General features: G+C 53.3%; 3 long non-coding RNA genes across 4 annotated transcripts in view; 2 read left to right on the top strand and 1 right to left on the bottom strand.

Annotated features, from left to right (window-relative positions):
* Positions 1–17500, bottom strand: part of LOC135578788 (uncharacterized) — a 96786-nt gene that overhangs the window by 14619 nt on the left and 64667 nt on the right. For both annotated transcript variants that reach the window (XR_010470885.1, XR_010470886.1), the window contains 5 exons: positions 14929–15057; positions 13606–13824; positions 6734–10324; positions 3317–3445; positions 1972–2190 (listed from right to left, as the gene is read on the bottom strand). This is a non-coding gene — a long non-coding RNA (uncharacterized LOC135578788). The remainder of the gene's footprint in view (positions 1–1971; positions 2191–3316; positions 3446–6733; positions 10325–13605; positions 13825–14928; positions 15058–17500) is intronic.
* LOC135578791 (uncharacterized) lies at positions 3876–5501 on the top strand. The gene is made up of 3 exons (XR_010470889.1): positions 3876–4403; positions 4525–4634; positions 4835–5501. It is a non-coding gene; the product is annotated as an uncharacterized LOC135578791 (long non-coding RNA).
* LOC135578804 (uncharacterized) lies at positions 15055–17113 on the top strand. The gene is made up of 3 exons (XR_010470920.1): positions 15055–16015; positions 16137–16246; positions 16447–17113. It is a non-coding gene; the product is annotated as an uncharacterized LOC135578804 (long non-coding RNA).

The raw sequence follows: 17500 nt of genomic DNA, 5'->3' as shown, positions 1-17500 counted from the left end.
TAACCAAACAAGCTAAACAAACCAAAACCAACCAATCTTAACCTAAAACAACCATTAAACAATCTCAAACAACTTCAAAACAATCTGATAAAGGATAAAACTACCTAAAACAACCCATCTAAACCAACCTCAAAAATAGGAAACCAAAAGACATCACCTGACCAAAATGACCTCAAGCAAACAACCCAAAGCCAAATAGAACCACTGAAACCATCCTACAATCGCCAAGCTCAAACCCAATCTAAATCAACTAAACTTCAACAACTAAGCTAAAACCCCCTAAAAAACCTCAACAACCAAACTCCAACCACCAGCCACCCTACCCCATGCAGTGTCTCACTTGGATGTGTCTGCAGTCTTGGAAGCTTGACTACCCCAGGTTCTCCTACAAATGGACCCTGAGCTTGTTTGGAGGTTCTCAAGCACAGCGCAGCTACCGTATCCCCTTGACCTAGCAATGGTTCGCCTCTAGCGGGGAAGGTCGTCCTCTTTGAGCAAGGCAGGGAAACACGTGGAGCAGGGAAGGAGGACGGGGACATCTGCTGCAACAGCACAAACAGCCCCATCGAGCCTGGTGATTAGTGGGGGGACGCATGTCCCAGCGAGATTGCAGTCACATCCAAACCATCCAGACACAACCTAAAACCAACAAAACACCATGTAAATCTAACCAAAGCACCTAAAGCACCCTCAACAACCAATCTAAACCACCCCAACCTGAAGGAACCCACCTTCAAAACATGCAACGTAAATAACACTGCCTAAAACAACCTACCAAAAAGGAAATAAACCAACCTAAACCAAACAACCTGAACCAACCTCAACAGAAACCCTTCAAACAACTTAAACAGTGTAAACCAAACCTGCCGAAACCAACCTACCTGAAAACACAGACACCCACCAACCCACCTAAACTGCCTACTGAAAACAAACAACCTAAAATAACCAACCAGCCGACCATGTCTCAACTTAAAGTCATCTGAACAAACCTAAACCAATCTACTGAAAACGGCCTCAACGAAAACAGCTTCACATACGCCACCTACAACAACCAACGGAAGACACCTTCAACCAAAAATCACCTACATCAAGCAACATGAACCCACCAGCCTTCGACAACCAGCCTCTCACAATCACCCTCAAAGAACCTGCCTCAAACCAACCTCAAACGACCGCAACAAGCTGAACCAAGCTCGTAAAACCAGAAACCTCAACCAAATTAACGCAACCAGTGCTAAAGAAGCACCAGAAAACAGCACCAACCAAAGAACCCAGCAAAACCAAGAAAAATAAACCTCCGAAGCTAAACAACACACATCAGCGGTAAGAAAATCACATCACACAGCCTAAACCAACCCACCTAAACTAACCAACCGAAACCAAGCTCAACCATCAAACCTGAAACAAGCAATCTAAGACCGCCAACCTGAACCAAACTTAACAAACCTTAACCTAAAACAACCGGCCTTCAGTGACCTACCAACACACAACCTACCAACAACGTCATACGGTGTCAAACAACCAGGCTCAAAAAGCCTACCAAAACCAACTCGTATTAGCTGACCTAAACCAACCAAATGAAACCAACTTAGCAAAACCCAACAAAACCAAAACAACAATGGAAACAACATCAACAACAAAAACAGAACACCAAACAAGGTAGAAAGAAACAAGCAAAACCCAAACAAGTTACAGACCAAGAAGGCAGATGTAGGAAGCAGCACGCAGAGATGTTGCATGGGGACCCAGTGCTTTGGAGCAGCCACTGGTGTCCTGTCAGGAACAGGAAGGATTCGCAGCTGCCACTCGGCACCTCTCCCTGCGGGCAACACCAGCGCCTGGCAGGGACCAGAGCGCTTCTCGTGCACCCTGCCCAAGAAGCACAGCAGCCAAACAAGGTGTGCAAGGCAAAACATCTGCTCGCCATCGCTACATGTGATGCTTTGGAAAAGATCCCACAGTACCACATACCTCTTCTTTGGTGCATGGTCAGTCCCGCGCCTCATTCTCAAGGTCCTCCCTCTTCAGGAACCTGGCAAAGCTTGGCCTCCATTCCTGCTGCTGCTCTCTGCAGCTCTGGGACTTGCCTTTGCCAGCCCGCAAGGGCTGTTTGTTCAAGCTAAACTGAAGAATGCATCAGCCTGCTCCTGGCTACACGTGGGCTTGTGTTAAGGATTGTGAGCATTGGCTCTGAAAAAGAGTGAGAAACGGAAATGACATGGAATAACAGAACATGAAAAAACATAAAATGAAGTAAATTAACATAAATAAAATAAAATAAAATAAAATAAAATAAAATAAAATAAAATAAAATAAAAAAAACAACAAAAACACTTGTATCTGTTGCGTTTTGTGTCCTGGAAAGTGGTTTTGAGGGAAGAGTGAAGGAAGGGAGAGGGAAAGGGGACGGGCAGGGGGGAAGGGAAGAGAAGGCAGAAGAGAAAAGAAAGCCCTGACAGAGCCCTGAGAGCTCCGTACCCGAAATTGTGTGGGTTTGACTGAAAGTGAATTCATTTCCTTCATGGAGTGAGAAACCTTTCTTTTTCACAGCTCGCACAGTCATTATTTGGAATTAGTTTGAAAACACGAGATAACACCCCAGCACAGAGCTAATGTTTTTAATTGCGCCGGTCTGAGAGCCAAGGGCATTCTGACTGCTCTGCCCACAGATGTGACGTATCGGGGAAGGGGGACAGAGATGGGACAGAGCTGGACTGACATCCAGGCTGATCGAGAAGAGTATTTCATCCCATTAGCGTCACGGTCATTATTTAAGGAGGGAGGGGATCTCTCTCACTCTCTCAGGCGTGCAGTGTAATCTTGATAAACTGGCCACATGGGTCAAGAAAGCCACCTGGCAACCAAACAGACCCATTGCACTCTTCCGCTCAGCACATCAAGACTTGCCCTCTAAGTCTCGGCAATTCCTTGAATATCACCAATAATCAACCCAGGTTTCAAACAGCAACATGGCATGACAAAATAATACATACTTCTCTTTAAGTCCGCTCCTTCTTTTAATCTTTGCCTAGACCTTCAGGAAATGTCAAACCAAACTAACTACCCAGCAGTTCAACACGCAACCCACGCAAAATAAAGGCTACCCACGAGGAACCCCGTTACAAGTATCAGTCGTGCAACTGCTACTCTGTGGCACGGCTGCCCTGAACCGATCACCCCTAGAGATGAAGCCCGAGGGAGACACCACTCAGCCGGCAAATATTCCAAAAACACGTTTTGCTCACAGATCTTACAGCAAGTTTTCCCTCGGCAAACAAAAGATTAAACAGCAGCAACAAGCAGAAATAATACTCACAAGTCTGTGACTCACAAGAGGGCTGTTGCAAGAAGGATTTCTGGAAACGCTTGACCATCCATAGAAGTGGCTTGGAGCCACAAAAGCCCTGTCTCTTCAAACACGTTTTGCATTCTTCACACTACAGCACTAAAGAAAGATCAGAATCCCTCAGCATAGTACAATTCTGCAATACAGCGACCGGGTTGGTCGTGCTGCTAAGACACCTTGTCCAAAGATCTGCAGCTCTTGCTCTTTGCTGAAGACAAAAGGCCGATGAGTCGGTTCCAGCAGAGGCAAACCAAATCTAAGCACTGACAGGGCTGCAGAGCAAAATGGCCCCGCAATGGGGCCTCGTGGCCCCGGGGGCCGCCATGCCGGCCACCGCAGCGGCCGTTGGGGACGCCACGAGCCTCTGTGATGGCAGTTGGAGCACAGCTGTGCCAGCTGCGCCATCGCTCCGAGAGAAGAGGCCGCAGACGACAGCGCCGGATCGACGCGAAGAAGAGAGAGGAGGCTCAGGGACCCCCTCGGATGGCTCCGCCGCCCAAACGGCGGCTGCCTGGCGGGAGCAGCAGCACCGCCCACAGGCAGGAGGAGCCCATGGAGATTGACCCACCCCGGGAAGAGGCGGAGCCCATGGAGGTGGATCCGCCTCGGCAGGAGGAGGAGGCGATGGAGGTGGATCCGCCTCAGGCAGGGCTGCTGGGGCCCAGCACCAGCATGGCCGGACCGCCTCCGGCGCCGCAGTGCCCTAAGCGCCGCAGGACGGCCGGGGGCTCTCCCAGAGCCCCCAAACAGGCGCCTGGCCGCAAGCGGCGCCGCCCCCGCAGCCGCCACTAGCCACCTCCGGGGGATGGGCCGGACCAGCAGCCGCTCTGGAGCCACAGGTGAGCCCGGCTTCCCAGCCCGCACCCCCGGCCCTCATGCCGGGGCATCTCCTCTGCCCTGGGGCCTGGGGAAGAGGCGAGGAGGGTCGCTGCCATCTTCTGCTCGGCAGCCCCAGAGCACCGGGAGGAGTCCTCAGGAGCCACCACACAGCGGGGGACAGCGCCACAGACGCCAGGACACCCGAGGACAGCGCTGGAGCTTGCCTTCAAGGCAAAAGGTTTTCACATTGCACAAATCATTCAGACTTTTCCTTTCCTTCTCCCTGTATGCAGACTATAGAGTTAATAGAAATATGTAGATATAGAAAATAAAAGCTAGGTGGATGTGTGTGTGCACAGAAGCCCGCTGGAGACCGCCAGAGACCGTCGGGGACAGAAGGACACCGTGGGATCTGCACCTTGCCTTATAAAAGGAGAAGTGTGGAGACTTGGAGACAAAACCTGACGAGGTATGCTTGTTATTCAGAGCCTGGTCTTTCGGAACCCTTCTCTTACTCCTCTGATTGGGTGAGATGCAAGGGTCTCCTTTACTTGTGTGTTCTCTGCTCCTCCTCTCCCCCCCCTCTTGCTGTTTTCCTCCATCATCTCTGTTGTGTCTTCTTGTTGCATTCACTAACTCTCATCTCTGGCATTTTGGTTTTTTTCCCAGGTTTGGTCAGGAATTCTTGACAGGACTACCGGAAGGAGATTTTGAAGGTCAGAGGCATTTGGGCACTCTCGGCAGTCCGGGAGATGGCTCCGGCTCAAGGTAGGACAGGGTAGGATAGGCTAGGGCTTGGGCAGGTCCTGGGGGGCGTGAGCAGCCTGTGCATGGGACGAGGAGCCAGGTCTGGCTCACATGCTCAGGGAACAGCCGATCGCCAGCACTGGGGTCAGGAAGGAATTTTTTCCCCCGGGGCAGATTGGCACTGGTCCCCGGGGGTTTTTTGCCTTCCTCTGCAGCACTGAGCATGACCACTTTGCAGAGCTCCTCTGGGCCCTTTTGGCTCGGTTCCTGCCTGCTGCTCAAGCACCAGGAAGATGGCCTCTCGTGCCCCGCAGCTGGGGGGAGGAAGGCTTTTTTTCCCCCCGAGGTGGGACAGCAAGCGTCTCCGGGGGTTTTTTGCTTTCCTCTGCAGCGCTGAGCACGGCCCCTTGCCACGGCTTCTTTGGGCCATTTGGGCTGGGCGCCTGCTGCTCCACGAGGTGGCCCTAAACTTAGCTAGAATAGCCTATCCAAAGCAGCATAGAACTAATCGCCTAAACCAACCTTAAAGAAGTGCAAGGAACTAACCCGCCTTCAAGAAGCTAAAATAAACTGAAACTAAACACTTGTATCCCTTGTGTTTTGTGTCGTTGAAAGTGTTTTGGAGTCGGGAAGTGGGGGGGAGTAAGGGAGAGGCGGGTGGAGGTTGGGGAGGGGGGAGAGAGGCGGGAGGGGGGAGAGAGGCGGGAGGGGGGAGAGAGGCGGGAGGGGGGAGAGAGGCGGGAGGGGGGAGAGAGGCGGGAGGGGGGAGAGAGGCGGGAGGGGGGAGAGAGGCGGGAGAGGGGAGACGGGGAGGGGGGAGAGAGGCGGGAGGGGGGAGAGAGGCGGGAGAGGGGAGACGGGGAGGGGGGAGAGAGGCGGGAGAGGGGAGACGGGGAGGGGGGAGAGAGGCGGGAGAGGGGAGACGGGGAGGGGGGAGAGAGGCGGGAGGGGAGAGAGGCGGGAGAGGGGAGACGGGGAGGGGGGAGAGAGGCGGGAGAGGGGAGACGGGGAGGGGGGAGAGAGGCGGGAGGGGGGAGAGAGGCGGGAGGGGGGAGAGAGGCGGGAGGGGGGAGAGCGGCGGGAGGGGGGAGGGGGGAGAGGCGGGAGGGGGGAGAGAGGCGGGAGGGGGGAGAGAGGCGGGAGGGGGGAGACGGGGAGAGAGGCGGGAGGGGGGAGGGGGGACACGGGGAGAGGGGAGAGAGGCGGGAGGGGGGAGACGGGGAGAGGGGAGAGAGGCGGGAGGGGGGAGACGGGGAGGGGGGAGACGGGGAGGGGGGAGACGGGGAGGGGGGAGACGGGGAGGGGGGAGAGAGGCGGGAGGGGGGAGACGGGGAGAGAGGCGGGAGAGGGGAGACGGGGAGGGGGGAGAGAGGCGGGAGGGGGGAGACGGGGAGAGGGGAGAGAGGCGGGAGGGGGGAGACGGGGAGGGGGGAGAGAGGCGGGAGAGGGGAGACGGGGAGGGGGGAGAGAGGCGGGAGGGGAGAGAGGCGGGAGAGGGGAGACGGGGAGGGGGGAGAGAGGCGGGAGAGGGGAGACGGGGAGGGGGGAGAGAGGCGGGAGGGGGGAGACGGGGAGGGGGGAGAGAGGCGGGAGGGGGGAGACGGGGAGGGAGGGTGGACGGGGGTGAGGGAGGTGGGAGATGGGAGGGGGGAGAAGGGCATGGCTGCCCTGAACCGATCACCCCCTAGAGATGAAGTCCAAGGGAGACACCACTCAGCTGGCAAATATTCCAAAAGCACGTTTTGCTCACAGATCTTACAGCAAGTTTTCCCTCAGCAAACAAAAGATTAAACAGCAACAACAAGCAGAAATAATACTCACAAGTCTCAACCATCTTCTACGGCATTTTTCCGTACCGTCCGACACCGCCGGACCCGGCGGACACACCCGCTGCCCCCGCTCCAGCTGCCCGCCAAGCGGCGGCGCCGGCCGCGCACCCACGCGTGCCCACAAGCGGCCTCGCCCTCCCCGCCCGCCCGCCGGGCACAAGACGGACCCCAGCGCAGCCCCGCCCGGGCACCGGGAGAGCCGCCTCCCGCAAAGACCGACCCAGCAGCCCCGACGAGCGGATGGCGGAGCCGTCGCTCCTCGGCCCCGCCCCGTGTTCCCGTAAACGCGGGAACGAGCGGGAGTCGCGCGGTTTGGCTGCTCCCGAGAGAGAGTTGGACGAGAAACTCTTCCCGCCCCCTGTCCCTTCTTCTCCAGCCGGGCAGCCTCCTGGAGCTGCCGCCGCTACAACCGCTGCCGACAGCCCGGTGGCCCCGATGTGCCACCCCGCCCTTCCATCGGGCTTTTTCTTGTGCGTGGGCTGGCCGGTGGAGACTTTTCCGTGCTGTGTGTCACAGCTACTTGATGTGCTGATTTTTTTCACACCCTATTTTCTCATTAATTCACAAGAAGGTTGTTGCAAGAACACCCGTTTCCGGAAACGCTTGAACATCCCTAGAATTGGCTTGGAGCCAAAAAAGCACTGTCTCTTCAAACACGTTTTGCATTCTTCACACTACAGCACTAAAGAAAATCGATGTTTCCACTTCCACGGCCATTGCACGTCCTGTGGCGGGTCAGAGTCCAGAAGCACCGAGCCTTCATAAGCTCTGTCCTCTGCCTCGGAGGGTGACGCTCCCTCCAGAAATGCCCCCGCCTCTCAGAGGAGGGACAGACAGCTGCTGCTGTCCCGGGGCTGCAGGCTGGGCTCTCAAACGAGCCGAGTTCCCAGGTCACTCCCAACAACTCGGCTTTCGGCTCCCGGAGTGAAATGCAACCTTTGCAAGCACCTGATGCCGCTGCCCTGCCGGGCTGGGCACAGGAGCCCTTCGCCGTGACCAGGGCAGGGAGATGCAACGCTGGGCTTGACTCGCTGCGGAGCTGCAGGGCTGCTGTGCCATCCGGCAGCAGAGGGGGATGAAGTGCCAGCTGGGGCAGTGACAGGGACTGTGCCAGTCAGCGCAGGCAGGTGACAGGAACAACCGCGAAGCCACTAGTGAAATGCAAAGAGTACAGCACGGGAAAGAGCACTGGATCAGCACCCGGTGGATTGTCCCTTCGTTTTCTGTTGACCATCAGTGTTCTTTATTGAATTATTGATTTCTTTTTACTGATGTACGGTTGGTCATTTTCATACGTTTGGGGATTTTTTGGATATTCGTTTGCCTTTCTTTTACAAGGGGAAAATGGTGTGCGACAAATTTTTTGATTCATACATGGTACAGGACGAACACTGGTTTTGCCAGTGCCTAACCAGACTCTCTTGAATGGAGCTGGGGACTCGACACAAGGCTTCATGCAAATTTGGAAGCAGAGGGACCAGGGGATGTGTCTCCAGCAATACTACAGGGTGTTTCAAAAACATGGTCCCAATTTCACACGCAGAGTGATTTCCAATTGGGTCCATCTTTCGAAACATCCTGTGCTTGGGGAGAGTTGTGGAAACAAACGTGAGATGGGTCCTGTGTCACCTCTGTTCCTGCTCCTCGTCCCATAGTGCCGTGGCGGGATTCCTCCTCTGAAGGTGGTTCTTTTGAAGTAAATAAAACGTCTGTTGGAAGGAATTGTGGGAATTCAAAGACACGGTTCTTACACCTTTGGACAAATGTTTGCGTTAAAAACGGAGGCAAATTTTCTCTCCTTCTCCCTATATACGTGTATGCAGACTGTATAGTTTATAAAGACATGTAAAAATAGAAAATTAAATCGATAAATGTGTGCACACAGAAGCCCACACGAGACCACCGGAGACCGCAGGAGACCGTCGGAGACCGAAGGACACCGCTAGAAACCACAGGACACCATTGGCTCTGTGTCTTGGTTTAAAAAGGAAAAAGGTTTTCACATTTCAGCAAATAATGAAGACTTGGGTTTTCTCCTCCTTCTCCCTATACGTGTGTCTATGGACAATAGAGTTTAGAAAAATATGTACATACAGACAATAACAGCTATAAATGCATGCACACAGAAGCCCGCTGGAGACCGCCGGAGATTGCAGGAGACCGTGGGAGACTGAAGAAGGCCGCTGGAAACCACAGGACGCCACTGGAGAACGTCGGAGACCAAAGGACACCGTGGGACCTGCACCTTGCCTGAAAAAAGGAAGAGTTTCTTAACATTTTACAAATACTTCAGCCTTTTCCTTTCTCTCTCCCTCTGTAAATACTAGAAATGCAGTACGGGAGGAAGGGAGAAAAAGTCGTCTTTTGAACTTACAATCATTATGATGCGATCTGCTACAATAACAGATTTTGACATGAAAACAAACATGCTCCTAGGAAAACATGCTCCTCTAGTAAGAAAACAGGAAAGATTTGTATCAGTTCTAGTGTAACATTGTATCTGCTGAGACTGTGGCTTCCCTAGATGTCAGCTGGGGAACAGAGAGGCTGCAGGAGAGTTTGTTGACAGAAAGTGGGAAACGTGGATTTTTTTTCCCAGTTAACTTTTCCTTTCCCTTTCCTCTTCTTCCCACCCCTGTTTAGGCTCACGACCTTCCAAAAGCTGTTGCGGCAGATCACACACAGGTCCCTGCCGTTTGCTCGAACTCTGTAACACCATCAGGCAGATACGTTATCGGGATATTGTCTTGCGTGCTGCTGGGCCAAGAAGTGACACGAACGCCGTGTAAACACGGGCGGTGATGGCTCCTGGTCAGCAGTCACAGGCTGGCCTCAGTAATTGCTGTGAGACTAATCCCACACAGGAGCAACAGTATATGCTTCTGCCTTGTCAGCTTCATGAACAGGGCAAGTGGAGGGGAAAAATGCTCTTCTGTTAACTTCAAGTCATCACCTATGCTATCTGCAACAATAACAGATTTTAACATTAAAAAGAATTTCCTCATTATGCATCTGTTAGTAAAACTGAGAAGAATTGTATCAGATCTAGTGTACGATTGTATCTGCCGAGACCGTGGCTTCAGTACAAGTAAGCTGGGAATCTAGAAGCTGCAGGAAAATTTGTTGACAAAAACTGGGAAACTTTGATTTTTTTTTTTCCCCCGTTAACGCTTTTCCCCCTCTTCCTCTTTTTCCCATCCCTCTTCAGGCTCATAACCTTGCAAAGGCTATTGCAGCAGCTCACACATTTCTTCTGAAGCATCCAGATGCTGAAATGAGGCAGAGAAGTGTGGCCTACTGTCAGAGCAGACCTGAGGCCGAGCAGCAAATTAGAGACGTGGAGAGAGAAGCTTACGAGGTATGCTTTTTATTCAGAATCTGGGCTTTGGGAACCCTTCTATCACTCCTCGGATGGGGTGAGATTCAAGGATCTTGTTTGCTTACCTGTCCTCTGCTCCTCCTCTCCTTCCCCTCTTGCTGTTTTCCTCCGTCATCTCTGCTGTGTCTTCTTGTTGCATTCAGTCATCTCATCTCTGGCATTTTGTTTCTTCTTCCCAGGTTTGGTCAGGAATTCGTAACAGGGCTGCAGGAAGAAGTACTGGAAGTAAGGCTGGACTGGCAACAAATCCACACTGTGTTTTGGCAAAAGAGGGACACGGTTAGGTTGATTACTCCCCTGTCTTGTAGATGACAGGGACTGATTTGGGGCCAGCACCCCAAAGGCTTCCTCCCAAAGGTGCTGGGCGGAGTTGGGGTGGGCGGGGCTGCACACGCGTGGCTCTGTCACCCCCGTGTCACAATGCCAGCACCCGGCAATGCAGCGCTCACAATGCCCCGAGCAGGACCAAAAGGAGCAGCCGGGTCCCCTGTCCACTGCCAGAGCTGGCCCGGGGGCAGCCCCAACACATCCCACAGGAAGCACTTGAGGAGCTGGTGGAATCACAGGGCAGGGGCTGAGGGAGGAAGAGCTTGCATGAGGCTGCTGGAGGTTCTCCACTGCAAGGTGATCTGCGGGCAGGGCCACCTTCCAAGCTCAGCTCATGGATGGAAATCCTTTTCAACTGGGTAGCGGTGGAGAGACCAAGGGAATTTCTTCTGTGCTTGCAACACCCACTGGTGTCCCACCAGGCACTTGGGCACTCTCGGAAGTCCGGGAGATGGCTCCGGCTCAAGGTAGGACAGGGTAGGATAGGCTAGGGCTTAGGCAGGTCCTGGGAGGTGTGAGCAGCCTGTGGGACGAGGAGCCAGGTCTGGCTCACATGCTCAGGGAACAGCCGATCGCCAGCACTGGGGTCAGGAAGGAATTTTTTCCCCCGGGGCAGATTGGCACTGGTCCCCGGGGGTTTTTTGCCTTCCTCTGCAGCATTGAGCATGACCACTTTGCAGAGCTCCTCTGGGCCCTTTTGGCTCGGTTCCTGCCTGCTGCTCAAGCACCAGGAACATGGCCTCTCGTGCCCCGCAGCTGGGGGGAGGAAGGCTTTTTTTCCCCCCCAGGTGGGACAGCAAGCGTCCCCGGGGGTTTTTCGCCTTCCTCTGCAGCGCTGAGCACGGCCCCTTGCCACGGCTTCTTTGGGCCTTTTGGGCTGGGCGCCTGCTGCTCCACGAGGTGGCCCTAAACTTAGCTAGAACAGCCTATCCAAAGCAGCATAGAACAACTCACCTAAACCAATCTTAAACAACCTAAACCAGTCTGCCTTAAAAAACTTCAATCAGCCACCAACAACCTAAGCAGAACCTTAAACAATCTACAACAAATTACCTAAACCAAACAAAAGAAACCAACCAAAACACCCTAAAACAAACCTACCCAAAACCAAATGATCTAAAAAATCCTACCTAAAACAATCTAAAACTACATAAACCGGCATTTCTCAGCCAACCTTAAGCGACCTGTAACCAAACAAGCTAAACAAACCAAAACCAACCAATCTTAACCTAAAACAACCATTAAACAATCTCAAACAACTTCAAAACAATCTGATAAAGGATAAAACTACCTAAAACAACCCATCTAAACCAACCTCAAAAATAGGAAACCAAAAGACATCACCTGACCAAAATGACCTCAAGCAAACAACCCAAAGCCAAATAGAACCACTGAAACCATCCTACAATCGCCAAGCTCAAACCCAATCTAAATCAACTAAACTTCAACAACTAAGCTAAAACCCCCTAAAAAACCTCAACAACCAAACTCCAACCACCAGCCACCCTACCCCATGCAGTGTCTCACTTGGATGTGTCTGCAGTCTTGGAAGCTTGACTACCCCAGGTTCTCCTACAAATGGACCCTGAGCTTGTTTGGAGGTTCTCAAGCACAGCGCAGCTACCGTATCCCCTTGACCTAGCAATGGTTCGCCTCTAGCGGGGAAGGTCGTCCTCTTTGAGCAAGGCAGGGAAACACGTGGAGCAGGGAAGGAGGACGGGGACATCTGCTGCAACAGCACAAACAGCCCCATCGAGCCTGGTGATTAGTGGGGGGACGCATGTCCCAGCGAGATTGCAGTCACATCCAAACCATCCAGACACAACCTAAAACCAACAAAACACCATGTAAATCTAACCAAAGCACCTAAAGCACCCTCAACAACCAATCTAAACCACCCCAACCTGAAGGAACCCACCTTCAAAACATGCAACGTAAATAACACTGCCTAAAACAACCTACCAAAAAGGAAATAAACCAACCTAAACCAAACAACCTGAACCAACCTCAACAGAAACCCTTCAAACAACTTAAACAGTGTAAACCAAACCTGCCGAAACCAACCTACCTGAAAACACAGACACCCACCAACCCACCTAAACTGCCTACTGAAAACAAACAACCTAAAATAACCAACCAGCCGACCATGTCTCAACTTAAAGTCATCTGAACAAACCTAAACCAATCTACTGAAAACGGCCTCAACGAAAACAGCTTCACATACGCCACCTACAACAACCAACGGAAGACACCTTCAACCAAAAATCACCTACATCAAGCAACATGAACCCACCAGCCTTCGACAACCAGCCTCTCACAATCACCCTCAAAGAACCTGCCTCAAACCAACCTCAAACGACCGCAACAAGCTGAACCAAGCTCGTAAAACCAGAAACCTCAACCAAATTAACGCAACCAGTGCTAAAGAAGCACCAGAAAACAGCACCAACCAAAGAACCCAGCAAAACCAAGAAAAATAAACCTCCGAAGCTAAACAACACACATCAGCGGTAAGAAAATCACATCACACAGCCTAAACCAACCCACCTAAACTAACCAACCGAAACCAAGCTCAACCATCAAACCTGAAACAAGCAATCTAAGACCGCCAACCTGAACCAAACTTAACAAACCTTAACCTAAAACAACCGGCCTTCAGTGACCTACCAACACACAACCTACCAACAACGTCATACGGTGTCAAACAACCAGGCTCAAAAAGCCTACCAAAACCAACTCGTATTAGCTGACCTAAACCAACCAAATGAAACCAACTTAGCAAAACCCAACAAAACCAAAACAACAATGGAAACAACATCAACAACAAAAACAGAACACCAAACAAGGTAGAAAGAAACAAGCAAAACCCAAACAAGTTACAGACCAAGAAGGCAGATGTAGGAAGCAGCACGCAGAGATGTTGCATGGGGACCCAGTGCTTTGGAGCAGCCACTGGTGTCCTGTCAGGAACAGGAAGGATTCGCAGCTGCCGCTCGGCACCTCTCCCTGCGGGCAACACCAGCGCCTGGCAGGGACCAGAGCGCTTCTCGTGCACCCTGCCCAAGAAGCACAGCAGCCAAACAAGGTGTGCAAGGCAAAACATCTGCTCGCCATCGCTACATGTGATGCTTTGGAAAAGATCCCACAGTACCACATACCTCTTCTTTGGTGCATGGTCAGTCCCGCGCCTCATTCTCAAGGTCCTCCCTCTTCAGGAACCTGGCAAAGCTTGGCCTCCATTCCTGCTGCTGCTCTCTGCAGCTCTGGGACTTGCCTTTGCCAGCCCGCAAGGGCTGTTTGTTCAAGCTAAACTGAAGAATGCATCAGCCTGCTCCTGGCTACACGTGGGCTTGTGTTAAGGATTGTGAGCATTGGCTCTGAAAAAGAGTGAGAAACGGAAATGACATGGAATAACAGAACATGAAAAAACATAAAATGAAGTAAATTAACATAAATAAAATAAAATTAAATAAAATTAAATTAAATTAAAAAAAAAACCAACAAAAACACTTGTATCTGTTGCGTTTTGTGTCCTGGAAAGTGGTTTTGAGGGAAGAGTGAAGGAAGGGAGAGGGAAAGGGGACGGGCAGGGGGGAAGGGAAGAGAAAAGAAAGCCCTGACAGAGCCCTGAGAGCTCCGTACCCGAAATTGTGTGGGTTTGACTGAAAGTGAATTCATTTCCTTCATGGAGTGAGAAACCTTTCTTTTTCACAGCTCGCACAGTCATTATTTGGAATTAGTTTGAAAACACGAGATAACACCCCAGCACAGAGCTAATGTTTTTAATTGCGCCGGTCTGAGAGCCAAGGGCATTCTAACTGCTCTGCCCACAGATGTGACGTATCGGGGAAGGGGGACAGAGATGGGACAGAGCTGGACTGACATCCAGGCTGATCGATACGAGTATTTCATCCCATTAGCGTCACGGTCATTATTTAAGGAGGGAGGGGATCTCTCTCACTCTCTCAGGCGTGCAGTGTAATCTTGATAAACTGGCCACATGGGTCAAGAAAGCCACCTGGCAACCAAACAGACCCATTGCACTCTTCCGCTCAGCACATCAAGACTTGCCCTCTAAGTCTCGGCAATTTCTTGAATATCACCAATAATCAACACAGGTTTCAAACAGCAACATGGCATGACAAAATAATACATACTTCTCTTTAAGTCCGCTCCTTCTTTTAATCTTTGCCTAGACCTTCAGGAAATGTCAAACCAAACTAACTACCCAGCAGTTCAACACGCAACCCACGCAAAATAAAGGCTACCCACGAGGAACCCCGTTACAAGTATCAGTCGTGCAACTGCTACTCTGTGGCACGGCTGCCCTGAACCGATCACCCCCTAGAGATGAAGCCCGAGGGAGACACCACTCAGCCGGCAAATATTCCAAAAACACGTTTTGCTCACAGATCTTACAGCAAGTTTTCCCTCGGCAAACAAAAGATTAAACAGCAGCAACAAGCAGAAATAATACTCACAAGTCTGTGACTCACAAGAGGGCTGTTGCAAGAAGGATTTCTGGAAACGCTTGACCATCCATAGAAGTGGCTTGGAGCCACAAAAGCCCTGTCTCTTCAAACACGTTTTGCATTCTTCACACTACAGCACTAAAGAAAGATCAGAATCCCTCAGCATAGTACAATTCTGCAATACAGCGACCGGGTTGGTCGTGCTGCTAAGACACCTTGTCCAAAGATCTGCAGCTCTTGCTCTTTGCTGAAGACAAAAGGCCGATGAGTCGGTTCCAGCAGAGGCAAACCAAATCTAAGCACTGACAGGGCTGCAGAGCAAAATGGCCCCGCAATGGGGCCTCGTGGCCCCGGGGGCCGCCATGCCGGCCACCGCAGCGGCCGTTGGGGACGCCACGAGCCTCTGTGATGGCAGTTGGAGCAGAGCTGTGCCAGCTGCGCCATCGCTCCGAGAGAAGAGGCCGCAGACGACAGCGCCGGATCGACGCGAAGAAGAGAGAGGAGGCTCAGGGACCCCCTGGGATGGCTCCGCCGCCCAAACGGCGGCTGCCTGGCGGGAGCAGCAGCACCGCCCACAGGCAGGAGGAGCCCATGGAGATTGACCCACCCCGGGAAGAGGCGGAGCCCATGGAGGTGGATCCGCCTCGGCAGGAGGAGGAGGCGATGGAGGTGGATCCGCCTCAGGCAGGGCTGCTGGGGCCCAGCACCAGCATGGCCGGACCGCCTCCGGCGCCGCAGTGCCCTAAGCGCCGCAGGACGGCCGGGGGCTCTCCCAGAGCCCCCAAACAGGCGCCTGGCCGCAAGCGGCGCCGCCCCCGCAGCCGCCACTAGCCACCTCCGGGGGATGGGCCGGACCAGCAGCCGCTCTGGAGCCACAGGTGAGCCCGGCTTCCCAGCCCGCACCCCCGGCCCTCATGCCGGGGCATCTCCTCTGCCCTGGGGCCTGGGGAAGAGGCGAGGAGGGTCGCTGCCATCTTCTGCTCGGCAGCCCCAGAGCACCGGGAGGAGTCCTCAGGAGCCACCACACAGCGGGGGACAGCGCCACAGACGCCAGGACACCCGAGGACAGCGCTGGAGCTTGCCTTCAAGGCAAAAGGTTTTCACATTGCACAAATCATTCAGACTTTTCCTTTCCTTCTCCCTGTATGCAGACTATAGAGTTAATAGAAATATGTAGATATAGAAAATAAAAGCTAGGTGGATGTGTGTGTGCACAGAAGCCCGCTGGAGACCGCCAGAGACCATCGGGGACAGAAGGACACCGTGGGATCTGCACCTTGCCTTATGAAAGGAGAAGTGTGGAGACTTGGAGACAAAACCTGACGAGGTATGCTTGTTATTCACAGCCTGGTCTTTTGGAACCCTTCTCTTACTCCTCTGATTGGGTGAGATGCAAGGGTCTCCTTTACTTGTGTGTTCTCTGCTCCTCCTCTCCCCCCCCTCTTGCTGTTTTCCTCCGTCATCTCTGTTGTGTCTTCTTGTTGCATTCACTAACTCTCATCTCTGGCATTTTGGTTTTTTTCCCAGGTTTGGTCAGGAATTCTTGACAGGACTACCGGAAGGAGTGTTTGAAGGTCAGAGGCATTTGGGCACTCTCGGCAGTCCGGGAGATGGCTCCGGCTCAAGGTAGGACAGGGTAGGATAGGCTAGGGCTTGGGCAGGTCCTGGGGGGCGTGAGCAGCCTGTGCATGGGACGAGGAGCCAGGTCTGGCTCACATGCTCAGGGAACAGCCGATCGCCAGCACTGGGGTCAGGAAGGAATTTTTTCCCCCGGGGCAGATTGGCACTGGTCCCCGGGGGTTTTTTGCCTTCCTCTGCAGCGCTGAGCACGACCACTTTGCAGAGCTCCTCTGGGCCCTTTTGGCTCGGTTCCTGCCTGCTGCTCAAGCACCAGGAAGATGGCCTCTCGTGCCCCGCAGCTGGGGGGAGGAAGGCTTTTTTTCCCCCCGAGGTGGGACAGCAAGCGTCTCCGGGGGTTTTTTGCCTTCCTCTGCAGCGCTGAGCACGGCCCCTTGCCACGGCTTCTTTGGGCCATTTGGGCTGGGCGCCTGCTGCTCCACGAGGTGGCCCTAAACTTAGCTAGAACAGCCTATCCAAAGCAGCATAGAACTAATCGCCTAAACCAACCTTAAAGAAGTGCAAGGAACTAACCCGCCTTCAAGAAGCTAAAATAAACTGAAACTAAACACTTGTATCCCTTGTGTTTTGTGTCGTTGAAAGTGTTTTGGAGTCGGGAAGTGGGGGGGAGTAAGGGAGAGGCGGGTGGACGTTGGGGAAGACGGGGTGAGACGGGGAGGGGGGAGAGAGGCGGGAGGGGGGAGACGGGGAGAGGGGAGACGGGGAGAGGGGAGAGAGGCGGGAGGGGGGAGACGGGGAGGGGGGGGGAGACGGGGAGAGGGGAGACGGGGAGAGGGGAGACGGGGAGAGGGGAGACGGGGAGAGGGGAGACGGGGAGAGGGGAGAGAGGCGGGAGAGGGGAGAGAGGCGGGAGAGGGGAGAGAGGCGGGAGAGGGGAGAGAGGCGGGAGAGGGGAGAGAGGCGGGAGGGGGGAGAGAGGCGGGAGGGGGGAGAGAGGCGGGAG

This window comes from Columba livia, chromosome 2 (genome assembly GCF_036013475.1).
Source record: "Columba livia isolate bColLiv1 breed racing homer chromosome 2, bColLiv1.pat.W.v2, whole genome shotgun sequence".
Taxonomy (NCBI): Eukaryota; Metazoa; Chordata; class Aves; order Columbiformes; family Columbidae; genus Columba; species Columba livia.
The sequence above is the reverse complement of the archived record's forward strand: the minus strand, read 5'-3'. Positions and strand labels throughout refer to the sequence as shown.